At 53.3% G+C, this 13280-nt stretch overlaps 2 pseudogenes; both read left to right on the forward strand.

Moving 5' to 3' along the window:
• The first annotated feature begins 395 nt into the window (after positions 1 to 395).
• LOC142035009 (feather keratin Cos1-1/Cos1-3/Cos2-1-like) lies at positions 396 to 1238 on the forward strand (annotated as a pseudogene).
• A 7509-nt stretch (positions 1239 to 8747) lies between these two features.
• On the forward strand, positions 8748 to 9979 carry LOC142035010 (feather keratin Cos2-3-like; annotated as a pseudogene).
• The last annotated feature ends 3301 nt before the right edge of the window (positions 9980 to 13280 follow it).

Here is a 13280-nt window from a genome sequence, read left to right on the forward strand (position 1 = left end):
TGCAGATCAGTCTTCCCCCTGACTCTGTCAAGTCCAAGACTTGTGCGGTGGCCCTGGATAGTGTAGACAGCCTCTCTTGGGGTGCCTTGAGCCTTCTCAATTCGCTCTAGATGACTAGAGGTCTGGATGTGTGTGTGTGTGTGTGTATATGCGTTGTCTAAGCCAGCTGTTTAGTCTACCCTGAGTGTCCTTTACTGGACTCCTCCAGCATGTGAGCTGAGTCCTCTGCCCACGCTGACGTGTTTTGCTCCGGAAATGCTTGGGCCTCTCATCCTGTCACACAAAAGATGCCGTCACTGGGGAATGTGCCTGGCATAAAGCAGGAAATGAAACGACAGCAATTCAGGGAGCCAAAACATGGCCTATAGCATTAGGTGAGACGTTTTGCATTCAAGATGAGCTTGTCAGAAAATAATCACCTCTGCAAGGGATGCCTCTGGCAGCCTGGGGCAGCAAAGGTCCATGATAAAAGCCAGCCCAGCTGCTCACTCTCTCATCCACTTCTCTTGCCTCCATCTCCTTGGGAGTCAGGTGAGTCTCAACCCCCTTCTCCTTCTCTGCTTTCTCTAAAGGCAGGTCTCACCTCAATGGGCCTCTCAGCTGACACCAGCTTGGTTCTATGCCACATCATGGGGCTGCTTGTCATGGGAGAGGGAAGCGGGGAGAAGGTTAGACATGGAGGGAGGCTGAGACTGTACTCGGGTGCCTTCTGGACTCAGGGCTAGGCAGTAGCCGCATGGGAGCTCGTGGCTCTTTCTGGGCCCTGGCAGGACGAGGCCAAGAGGCCCTCAGACATCTCTGCACAGCCTCCATCTCCCGGTCCTGCATCTTCTTGGGCTCCCTCGTGGTGTGGTGACAGAATGCTCCTCACGCCTCCCCATGTTTTGCTTCCTCCCTGCCCTCTCTCCCAGGTGCACCTCCAGCCCCAAGACATGTCCTGCTGTGACCAGTGCCAGCCCTGCCAGCCCTGTGGCCCGACCCCGCTGGCCAACAGCTGCAATGAGCCCTGTGTCAGGCAGTGCCAGAACTCCACTGTCGTCATTGAGCCCTCTCCCGTGGTGGTGACCCTGCCCGGCCCCATCCTCAGCTCCTTCCCGCAGAACACCATTGTTGGCTCCTCCACCTCCGCTGCCGTTGGCAGCATCCTCAGCTGTGACGGAGTGCCCATCAACTCTGGTTGCTGTGACCTCTCCTGCATCACCAGCCGCTACTGTGGCAGAAGGTGCCCCCCCTGCTAAAGATGCTGGCAACAGCCTCTGATAAGGACTCCTAGGAACCCAGAAGATGCTGCTGGACAGAGGATGAAAATTCATGCTGTTGTTTTCAGACTAGCTGGTCACCTCTGGCTTGCCCTGCAAGGGCAGCGTGGAAGGGACCAGCTCGGGCTCTCTGAAAACATGGCCAATGTCTACCTTTTCTCTCTGCCACTCAGCCTTCATCTCTTTTCTTTGTTGTCTTGTGCTCCCCTCAAAGCCTGCTCTGAGGACCCCAGAAACCAGCCTGGAGTGACCTGCTAGGCTGTCTCCCTTTTCCAGGCAGGTCAACAGATGGCCGGTGGCAACTCTGCCACAGGAAAAGGGGAACAGATTCTTGGCTGCTCCTGCTCCTTCCTGCACTGGGGGCCTCCCCTTGGACTGACCTCATTTCCCTCTTTAGAGTCATTAAAAAATTGCTGCAACCCTACCTGTGTCCCTTAGGTGGTCTTTCCATCTGCACACTGACTGCTGAAAGAGGGAGATGTTGCTCTGGGGGGCAAATAGGTGGGAGCACCAGGGGACCCTTCATCACTCTTAGAGGCATGGGAGGGTGAGACACAGTGCAACGAGTTCTCTTTCAGGCACTGCCTCTTGAAGCTGAGGAATCATAGAATCATAGAATAGTTCGGGTTGGAAGGGACCTTTAAAGGTCATCTAGTCCAACCCCCCTGCAATGAGCAGGGACATCTTCAACTAGATTAGTTTGCTCAGAGCGAACCTGAACTTGAATTTTCCCAGGGATGGGAAATCTGCCATCTCTCTGGGCAACCTGTTCCACTATTTTACCACTCTCATTGTAAAAAATGTCTTCCTTATACCTAGTCTGAATCTACCTTCTTTTAGTTTAAAACCATTAGCCCTTGTCCTATTGGAACAGACACTGCTAAAAAGTTTGTCCCCATCTTCCTTATAAGCTCCCTCTAAGTACTGAAAGGCTGCAATAAGGTGTCCCCGGAGTCTGCTTTTCTCCAGGCTGAACAACCCCAAGTCTCTCAGCCTTTCTTCATAGGAGAGGTGTTCCATCCCTCTAATAATTGTCATGGCCCTCCTCTGGACTAGCTGCAACAGGTCCATGTCTTTCCTGTGCTGAGGACTCCAGAGCTGGACTCAGTACTCCAGGTGGGGTCTCACCAGGGCAGAGTAAAGGGGCAGAATTACTTCCCTTGACTTGCTGGCCACGCTTCTTTTGATGCAGCCCAGGGTACGGTTGGCCTTCTGGGCTGCAAGTGCACATTGCTGGCTCATGTCCAGCTTTTCATCCACCAAGGAAGGCATCCCTAGTTACTCCACATCACGCCTTGCCTTGCTGCAACTCTGCTCACAAATACTCCCTTGGCCCTGGAGCATGTCATGTGAACAGGAATCCTGACAACTTTTGTCCTCCAGAGAGGAACTGTGGGCATGTGGGTAGTCCTGAGGATGTCAGCAGTCCCACAAGCTCTTGGGGAAGAGTGCTGCTCTTGCTTTGGCTGGAGCTGTGCTGGGCAAGGAGGCTCAGAAGACAATGTTGCCAAAGGATGGCAGGAATTGGGAAGGGGCAAATAGCCTTGGGGATGGCCCACAGTCCCTGCTCTGCCTGCTCCTTCTCTCCATCAGCCACTCTAGGGGTCATGGCCAGCACGCCTGGGCGTGGGCAGCAGGGACAGCTTCCCTGTGCAGCGCTATCACCCTTCAGCACAGCATCTGGCATGGCCCACCTCTTGCCTCCATGTGTAGGGCTGAGGTGTTCACAAGTTAGTATTGGTATCAGCTACAGCAGGCCACACACTGGAGTCCCCTGTCCCTGTGAACCAACCACCCCCTTGGGTGAAGGCAGGCCCAGGACAGTGACTGGTGCCCAAATATGCAACATTGTTCTGTGCTGCCTTGTGTTCCGCGAGCACAGTCTTACTGAGGCCCAGGAACTCTACAGCCTCACAAGTGCCACAACCCAACTCTGGTCCGGAAAGGTGCCATGTGAGAGGAGATACTTCCAGCTCCTCATAGACATGGCAGTGGCAGTTGGATTTTATTCTACACTCAGCAGGATCCATGACTTGTAACTCAATGGCACAGGGCATGCACTCGCCCAACCGCAGGGCACACATTGGAGTGCCTTCCCTCAGGTACCAAGTTCCTTCAGCATTCCCAGAGCCCTGAGGCTGAAGTAGCCCTTGTGTTCTGTGCAACACCCCTGCTCCCTACACACAGGCCAAGGCCTTCCCACAGCTGCAGACCCTGGGACCCTGTGGTGTGGGGGTTTGCCCTCACACAGACCTCACACACCACCAACACCACAGGACCAGCACAGGGGACAGAGTGATTCCTACGTGGGGTGAGGACTGGGGGCAGCTCTCCCCAGGCTGGGTTCTGTGGGAGGCAGTGCTGAGTCAGGTGGTAACTCAGGGACAATGAGCATCAGGACCAAGCCTACCTAGATCCAGTGCAACCATGGGTCCCAGCTCTGGCTCGGTTCCTGGCCCACGGTCCCTATGAGAGCTCTGGCCTAGCGCAGGCCTGCCCCAGCTCTGCCCTATCTGTGCCTGTGTCTGGCCTGGGCTACTGTTATCCTCCTGGCCTGGCCAGGCTCCTAGATAGTCCACGGCAGTCGCTGGCTGGAGCCTTCACCTTGTCCTCTCTTGAGTCTGGCCTTGCTCTGAGACCCAGCTCCAGGTCTGACCCTGGGACGGAGACCTCCTACACATCCCTTGCCTAAATTACGGCAATGATCGGTAGATGCTTTGGGGGTAGAATTATCTCCTGTCTCAGACAGAAGTCTGAGGTGGAACAAGCTCTTTTGTTTGTTCTCAGCAGAGCCCTACACCAGGCAAACATTTCTAGGTGTTTACCTGAGCAACTGTCTCCCTCGGGCCCATGTTTATCCAAGACCCGTGAGCGTGGTGGTGAATGCACATCCTCATAACCAGCCTGGAGAGCACCGGCTAGCACTTCTCTTGGCACATCAGAACCACGCAGAGTTTTTTGACTCATGTGTGTACCCTCCAAAGAGTGCTCTCTTTCCTGAAGGCATCATGGCCTTTTTAAAACACAATGCTATGGATAGTGCTTTGCAGAGGAAGCAACTGCAGCATCCCCCGTCCATGGCCTGCAGATACCACTGTGTCTTTTTCCTACTTCACCATAACAAGGGATTACCTTTTGAACAGATTTCAAAATCGTATTCTAACATTCTAGTGCAAAATGATCAGATACTGATGCATTTTGTAAACTAGGAAGATGACGCTTTCCTCCTGGCCACAGCTACTCAAAATATGTTTCAGAAGACCCAGACCAGCATCTCTTGCAGGAATTCTCATAAATGTATTCTGCACATAAAACTTATAACCCAGCTTCTGCTGCCCTACTTTACCTAGGAGCACTTGTGCATTCTTCCAATACTATGGATGCGTATTATCAGGCACTTCCTGAACAACAGGGCCGGCATCCTCAGGAGTCTCCAGGGGCTTTTGCACCTCTGTCTTGATTTCTTCTGGAGAAGCAGGAGTTATTTTCCCCCTTTTCTGATTGCTCTGCTTCTCGTGGGACTAGTACTTCTGAAGAGTGGCCATAGAACCCTTAGCTTTCTCATAGGCCATAAAAACCTGGTTTCTAGAGGATGCTCCTCATTTCAGCAGCCCTCACGTCTTCCCTAGGTCATGGCAGCACCCATAGCTGCTCCAGTTCATTTGCAGGCACCAGATACATTTTTTTCCATGCAGTCCCTCCCTGCTTTACCAAAAGCCCTGTCAATGAGTAGAAGAGCAAAACTTAAGTTCTCCACAAACTTGATAAAAGGATATTTCCGGAACGCTCCCTGATACTGCAGTTGCCAGAACTGTAACAACACAGAATATGCTCAGGCGTAACAGACAGCAAGTGGTCAGCATTCGTCAGTCAGCAAGCAGGTGCAAATAAGCTGACTGTGCAGCATCAGAGCAGGTGACAGGGAGATAGACAGGATTTTCTCTGGCAGCTTGATGAGCCCCAGGCCCCAACTGCAGTGGAGGAGCAGGCAGTGTCTCCACCTAGTGTTAAGGTAAGTGCCACCTCTGAGCAAGCTGAAGGATAGAAAGGAATAGAATAGAATAGAATAGAATAGAATATTACAGTTAGAAGGGACCTACAATGGTCATCTTGTCCAATTGCCTGACCACTTCAAGGCTGAACAAAAGTTAAAGCATGTTATTAAGGGCATTGTCCAAATGCCTCTTAAACACTGACAGGCTTGGGGCATTGAACACCTCTCTAGGAAGCCTGTTCCAGTGTTTGACCATTCTCTCAGTAAAGAAATGCTTCCTAATGTCAAGTTAGAACCTCCCCTGGAGCAGCTTGGAACCGTTCCCACGTGTCCTATCACTGGAAACCAGGCAGAAGAGATCAGCACCTCCTGCTCCACTTCCCTTACTCAGGAAGCTGTAGTGAGCAGTGTAGTGAGCCCCTCACCCTCACCCTCATTTCCTCCAAACTAGACAAACCCAAAGTCCTTAGCCACTCCTCATAGGACATACCTTCCAGCCCTTTCACTGGCTTTGTTGCCCTCCTCTGGACACATTCAAGTACCTTCACATCCTTTTTCAGTTCTGGGGCCCAGAACTACACACAGTACTCATGATGAGGCCACACCAACACTAAATGCAGTGGGATGATCACCTCTCTTGACCGGCTGCTTGTACTGTGTTCGATGCACCCTGGGATGCGGTTTGTCCCCTTGGCTGCCAGGGCACACTACTGACTCATAGTGAGCCTGCTGCCAACCAACACCCCCAAACGCCTTTCTGCAGGGGCTGCAGGGGCTGCTCTTCATCCACTGCTCTCCCAGTTTATACTTGTGCCTGGCATTACTCCACCCTAGGTGAAGAATCTGGTGTTTGGACTTGTTAAATTGCATGCCATTAATGATTGTCCAGTGCTCCAATCTGCCTAGATCCCTCTGCAAGGCCTCTTCTCCCTCAAGAGAGTCAACGGCACCTCCCACTTTGGTATTGTCGGCAAAATTGCTACTGGTGCATTCAACTCCTGCATCCAGACCACTGATAAAAATACTGAACAGAACTGGCCCTAGAAGTGAGCCCTGAGGAACACCTCTGGTGACCGGTCGCCAGCCAGATGTAGCCTCATTCACTGCAACCCTTTAAGCCCTGCCTTTCAGCCAGTTCTTCACTCAGCACACCGTGTACCTGCTCATCCCACAGTTGGACACCTTGTCCAGAAGGATGCTGCGAGGGACGCTATCGAAAGCCTTACTGAAAGCCAGAAAAACTCCATCCACCACCTTCCCTTCATCCACGAGGCAGGTGACCTTCTCATAGCAGGATATCAAAGTAGTTCAACAGGACTTTCCCTTTATGGACCCACGTTGACTGTTCCTGATGAGCACGCTGTTCTTTAAAAAGCCTTTCAATTGCACTCAGCATGATCTTCTCCACAACTTTTCCAGGGACTGAGGTTAGACTAATAGGTCTGCAGTTCCCTGGGCCTTCCCCCATGCCCTTCCTGTAAATCGCAATAATATTGGCCAGCTTCCAGTCGGCAGGGGCCTCCCCACACACCTTCGTCACCCAAGTGATAGAGGATCCAGCGAAACCGATGAGGTCTGCTGGACCTCCTAGGCACCAAGAAGGAAGGGCTTGTTAGGGATGTGAAGCTCAAGGGCAGCCAGGGCTGCATTGACCAAGAAAGGCTGGAGTTCAGGATCCTGAGGGGAGGGGAGGAGAATAAAAAGCAAACTCACAGCCTTGAACTTCAGGGGAGCAGACTTCTGGCTCTTTAAAGAGCTGCTTGGAAAAGTCCCTTAATATAAGGCCCTGGAAGCCAGAGGGTCCCCGGAAAGCTGGTTAATATTCAAGGATCACCTCCTCCAAGCTCAAGAGCAGACCATCCCAATGAGGAGGAAGTCAGGCAAGCATGCCTGGAGGACAGCGTGGATGGACAAGAAGCTCCTGGCAAACCAAAACACAAGAAGGAAGCATACAGCAGGTGGAAGCAAGGAGAGGTAACCTAGGAGGAATTAAGGGTCACTGCCTAAGCGTGCAAGGAGGAGATTAGGAAAGTCAAAGCCCAACTGGAACTGAATCTGGCCACGGATGTCAATGGCAACTAGGCTTCTGTAAGGACACAGGTGACATGGAAAAAGCTGAGGTGCTGAATGCCTTCTTTGCCTCAATCTTTCCTAGCAAGACCAGCCTTCAGAATCCCAGGTCCCTGAGACCAGTGGGAAAGTCTGGAACAAGAGAAAGATGTACCCTTGGTGGAAGAGGATCAGGTCAGGGAATACTCAAGCAAACTACACATAGGGACATGCATCCAGTGCTATCTCCACAGGAAAAATGGAGTTCAGGTCATGTATCCCAGTTTCCTGCACACACTGCCTGTCATAGATAATATAGCCCCACCCTTCTTCTGGATTTTTGTTCACGGCTGTGAAACACTGGTGCGGTTTTACATTACAGATCTGTTTATAGCACACCCCGCACTTCCAACTTTATGTTCGTGCTCTTCTTCTGCCTCAGCCTTAAACTTCTCTAGATGGAGATGAGCGTAACCACCAGGTTCAAATAGTTGGTGTAAATGATGAAAAACTTGCTCTACACCCCGAACAAATGTGTCATGAGCTTCATGTAGTGAGTGATGTCTGATGTAAATCAATATGTCGGTCTAGCTCCAGATGTCTGGAGCCTCGGCCAGAGGTTAGGGTTAGGGTTAGGGTGAGTGCCTGACATGTTGCTTGGAAGCTGTGGGGCGAACTTCTGCCTCCTTCAACTCCTGCTGCATTTCTGAGTGGGGACCAAAATGGACTCTCAAATGCTCCTTCAGGACCTGGGAGTGCAGCAGGCAGCCTCTGCAGAGAAACAACCTCATTGTGTTCAACCGCCTCTTGCCCTGGGGGGGGCTGCAGTAACCGAGAAGTGCCTTCCAGGTGGTCATCTTCTACCCTTGTGGAAGATGTGTTCACGGGCCCAGCATGCTCAGAAAAACAGTTTGCATTAAGGGCTCTTGTGATCCCTGGAATCCCCTGACAGTAAGATGCCAAAAGAGGTCAACAAATTTCTCCAGAGGGCAGGTTTAGGAGGAAGAGGGTTGAAACCCAGCAGTGCAGCCCACCTGCCTGGGAAGCTGACCACAAGTGAACATTGGAGCAAGTCGGGAAGGAAGGAGGGAGGGAAAAGGAAAGACACGGCACGTCCTCACACAGGGAAGCCCTGGGGTGACCAGCCAAGGATTGCAGGGCTGGGAGCAGCTGGGCCATTCCTGTCAACGTGGCCACAGGCAACCCCACCAGCGTGCCCCAGGCCAACATCATTTGCCTGCACTGCACCCATCCAGCACCTGAACTGAGTCTTCTGCCAGCAACGCCACATTCCTGTCCTGCAAATCCTGGGGCCTCTCAATCCCAGCACTCAGAAGAAGCCTCCATGAGGGCATGGGTACGGCATAAGCCAGGAAATGAAAAGGTGTCATCCGGGAAAACAACCACCCAGCCCACGTCATTAGCTGGCATGTTTTCCGTTCTTCATGAGCACCTTAGAAAATTGTCACTTCCGTAGAAGCTCCCTCTGGGCCTGGGGCAGGTCAGGGCCACCATAAAAGCCAGCGCAGCTCCTTGCTCTCTCATCCACCTCTCTCACGTCCTTCTCCTTGGGAACCAGGTGAGTCTGAAGGCCTTTCCTCATGTTACTTTCTGCTCCTGCAGATGCATGCTCCTCGACCCTATGCTGGGTCATGGTGCTGCTTGTCATGGGAGGGGGAAGAAAGGTGAAGGTCTCACTCAGAGAGTGTCTGGGACTTGGCTGAGGAGGCTATTCTTTTAAGAGGTAGTCAGCAGCTCCTTTGGGCCTGGTGACACTCTGCAGTACCGTGTCTGGATAGGGCTCAGAAACCCTTTAGCATCGCTGCCCAGCTTCTACCTCCCAGCTCAGCAGGTGCCTTTGACTTTGCTGGTGGACTCATGGCAGGCCGCTTCTCACATGTACCCGTGCTGTGATTCCTCTCTGCCCTCTCTCCCAGGTAAACTTCTGGACCTGAGATATGTCCTGCTACAACCAGTGCCAGCCCTGCCAGCCCTGTGGCCCAACTCCGCTGGCCAACAGCTGCAATGAGCCCTGTGTCAGGCAGTGCCAGAACTCCACCGTTGTCATCCAGCCCTCTCCCGTGGTGGTGACCCTGCCCGGCCCCATCCTCAGCTCCTTCCCGCAGAACACCGTTGTGGGCTCCTCCACCTCCGCTGCCGTTGGCAGCATCCTCAGCTGTGATGGAGTGCCCATCAACTCTGGTTGCTGTGACCTCTCCTGCATCACCAGCCGCTACTGTGGCAGAAGGTGCCCCCCCTGCTAAAGCCGCTGGTGACAGCCCGGACAAGGACCACCCCAAAACCAGCAGCTGATGCTGAAGTGAGGATGGAGCTCCTGGCCATTCATTTCAGAGAGGCTGAACATCCAGTGCTGCCCTTCCAAAGGAGGGCAGCGGAGGCCCTCTGAAATCATGGCCAAAGTCTAAATCCCCTGCCTTCCACTACCTCCAATCTCTTTCTTGTCTTCTTTTGTTCTTCTGGGCCGTAAGATCCCCAGACCCAACCTGGGCATCTGCTGACCCCGCTCTCTCCGCGGTGCAAGCAAACGGATGTCCTGCAGGATCTCCACCATGGGCAATGGGCGCAGACTTTCAGCAGCTGCTATTGCTCTCCCTGCACCGGCAGCCTCCTCTAGAATTGAACTCCCTTCCCTCTTCAGAGTTATTAAAGTTTTCCGCATCACAGCCTCTGCCTCCACGTAATCCTTTTCTTGGTGGACATTGTCTCGTGGTGCCAAGGACAAAAGGCATTGCCTTTGGTTGTGGGGGGAGAAGGTGAGGACGCAAGTGAACTTTTCATCATTTCCAGAGGAAGGGGAGGGTGGGAGACAGGGCAATGGCTCCCTTGCAGTCACTGCCTCTTGAAGCTGAGGAAGATATACTCAGCTCCTCCACAGCCAGTGGAGATCAGGCCCTGCCTTCTGGCATCTCTGCTCAGGTATGGCCCCTTGGCCTCAGAGCAGGTCCTGCAGATGGGGAGCCCAACCACTGCTATCCCCCAGTGAGGAGCCCGGTGGTGCTGGAGGCTCTGAGAGGTCAACAGCTGACAACCTGTGCAGAAGGAAACTCTACCTACACACCCTCTACACCCTCCACCCCCAAACAATGCCCTGCACAGCCCAGCAGTTACACAGGCCACACACCAGGGTCCTCATGCTTCTCACACAGCCCCAGCTCCCACCAGACAGGAGCCCAAGGACAGCAGCCAGTGCCCAAGCCCCCATGGCTGCTCTGTGGTGCCTGGCCTTCTGCCAAGCATGAAGCAGCTTTCCTCAAAGCTGGCTCTTCTCCTGGCACGGCCTGTTGCCCACCTCTGCCTGGGGTCTCTTCCCCCTTTGTGCTCTTGTACAGAGTTGTACAGCCTGGTCCCACTGCAGAAGAAACGACGCAGGGCTGGGGAAAGCCCACGAGGCAGGGCATGAGGAGGCCTCCAAGGACCTGCAGAGTGCACTGGGGGACAGCAGGTCCTCTGGATCACAGCACGGAGGCATGCAGCAACTGGAGGAGCCACAGAGTAGTTCTGAGTATTTTCCAAAATTGTTGTAAGCATGTAATTCCTGGAAGGAGTGTTGTTCTGTGGCACGTTATTTACATTTTTCATCTTACTTTGAACTCTGACCTCTGAGGGACACATCCCGGAGCAGGTACTCTAAGGAACAGGTTTGCAGGAATACCTGAAGAAGCAACGTGCAGTAGACAAGAACAGAAAGTGAAGAGCAGCAGGGAACCATTGCACAAGCGGTCCCAAATTCCTACATTGCCCATCACTTCCCCAAAGCCACGGGCAGAATAACCACATAACCCGCGGTGAAAACGAGGGAACCTGAGACTCATTCAACACCTTCTTCCTCCTCTCAAGCCACTGACAGTGTCCTCTCCTGGAAGAAGATTTTGACCTGCAGAGCTCTGGGTGTACAGGGCAAGCATCACTGCCAGGGGAGAGCTGAGAGCCCCTTCCCCCAAGCTCAGCCTCACACAAACCAATGCCCTCTCTCCCCTGGCTTGTTGCACAGCCAAGGAAGCTTCCTGCACCAGGGTGTCTTGCACAGCACAGAGGTACAAGGCAGCGTCAGAGACCTCGACTTCCTCCAGCCGCAGAAGGCTGTTTTTCCCCGTCGTGTTCAGCACAGTGGTGAGACGGCCACTCCGCCTGGGGCCAGCTGCTGCCTGATATGAGATAAGCTGTGGGGCTTGGCCTTTCCTCTGCTGGTACCAGAGCAATCCACGAAAGATATTGACCTGGTAGTTGCAGGTGGTCTGGAAGGTGTCTCTCTCCTTGACTGTGACTTGTCCTTCTTGCTGGGTGACGGTGGTCTGCCCCATGGTGCCTGGAAGAAAGCAAGGGTCAGCAGCTGTGCAGGGAAAGGCTCCAAGATGCAAAACAAGAGGGGATGCACAAGAGGGGATGCAAAGTGCCAGAGGAGAACGTTCCCTGTGTCTTGCTCTGCAGCAAGACCCCCATGGGTGGGAACAGCAAGGTGGTGAGTGTCATTAGGCAGGAGGTCTGAGACCTCAGCTCAGCATGGATCCCAGAGCACTGTAATGCCAATAACCTCCCACAGGGATACCCCCGGAGAGGGAGTTGTGCTTTCACCCAGGTCTTCCATCCTCAATCGCCTACTGCCTGGAGGCTCCAGGGAAGAGCCTGTAGTGCCTGGCCTTCCTGTGCTGGCTCCAGGACACCTCCAGCAGGGTGAGGGACACAGGAACACCTCTGAGAAGTTTCATCCTGCTCCCCATTCCCTGTGCTCTCAAAAGGCTCCAAGGTTAAGGGAGGGGAGGGAAAAGGAAGCCTTGGCATTGCAATCACACAGGAGGAATGGATAGCCAGGCCATGCTGCATGAGATGTGCCAGCCAAGAGAGAACCTGGGACACCCTAAGAATGAGAGTGGGATGAGAGAGCTTTCATGTCCCTGCATCATCTTTCAAAAGTCCTGTGTGTCAGAAAACAGGTACTGCTGAGATAGAAAAGACCTTCTGCAGTCATATGTCTGTGAAACGCTGGGCCCAGACAAATCAGCAGAGAGAGGCAGAGAGAGGTGGATGGTTGGCAAGAGAAAAGGAAGGGCAGGGGTCTAAGATGATCAGGAGAGGAGAGGCTTCTTCTTGGTCTCATTTTTCTTTCCCATCGGTAACTGCATCTTGAGAAAGCAGGTGCAAAACCACCCGTGTGATCTGATGTTTCCCAACATTTGCCCTTACTTCAAGAGCAGCTCCGTGCAGAGAACTGTTGAGGGGGTGAGGCTCTCCTGGGGGGAAGAGGAATCAAGCCTCCAGTCAAAGGCAGTGCTTACCTAGTAGTTGCCTCAGGAAAGCCGCGAGGATGAGATACCCGAGGTGCATGCTGAGACCAATCCTCCTGCATGTGTGAGAGAGACTCAGAAAAGCCACACGTCCCCACCAAGAGCCCTGAGAGAGCACAGCTGCCGGAAATGACTCGGCAAGGGCAACAAAGAATGAAACAGGGAAGACAAAATGCTTCTCCTTAGCACGCTTGAATTGCCCATGCTGTGGTCCTCCCTCCTCCAGCAGTGACACGTGCTGCTCCTGCAGACACCACCTTTGCTTTTCTAAGGTGAGTGGGATAGACATGCACCTGGTGACCAAGCTCACTGGCACATCCTCCTGTGCAACATCTTGGGAGTCCCTCTTTCCTTGATGCCTCGTGCCTCCTGTTTCACCAACCTCAAGACCACGGTCGAGTTGGCCTCTCCTGGCTCCTGTATGGTGCCCCAAGCTCCTCTCAGCACACCCCAAGGCTGCAGCTCTCACAAACACAATGGTCAACAACCCCAAACCCTGCAGACACCAACTGTCCCACTCAGCCCCTCCAGGCACCGTGGACTTTCTCCCTCTCTTCAGGAGAAGATATCTCAGGAACCAGCAAACGACGTTTCCAGCCACACTGCCCATCCCATCTCATAAAGCTCATAAATCAGCTTCTGAAAAGCTAGTTGGGGAAAAAAAACCCCACTCAA

The sequence above is a fragment of the Buteo buteo genome, chromosome 9 (assembly GCF_964188355.1).
Source record: "Buteo buteo chromosome 9, bButBut1.hap1.1, whole genome shotgun sequence".
Taxonomy (NCBI): domain Eukaryota; kingdom Metazoa; phylum Chordata; class Aves; order Accipitriformes; family Accipitridae; genus Buteo; species Buteo buteo.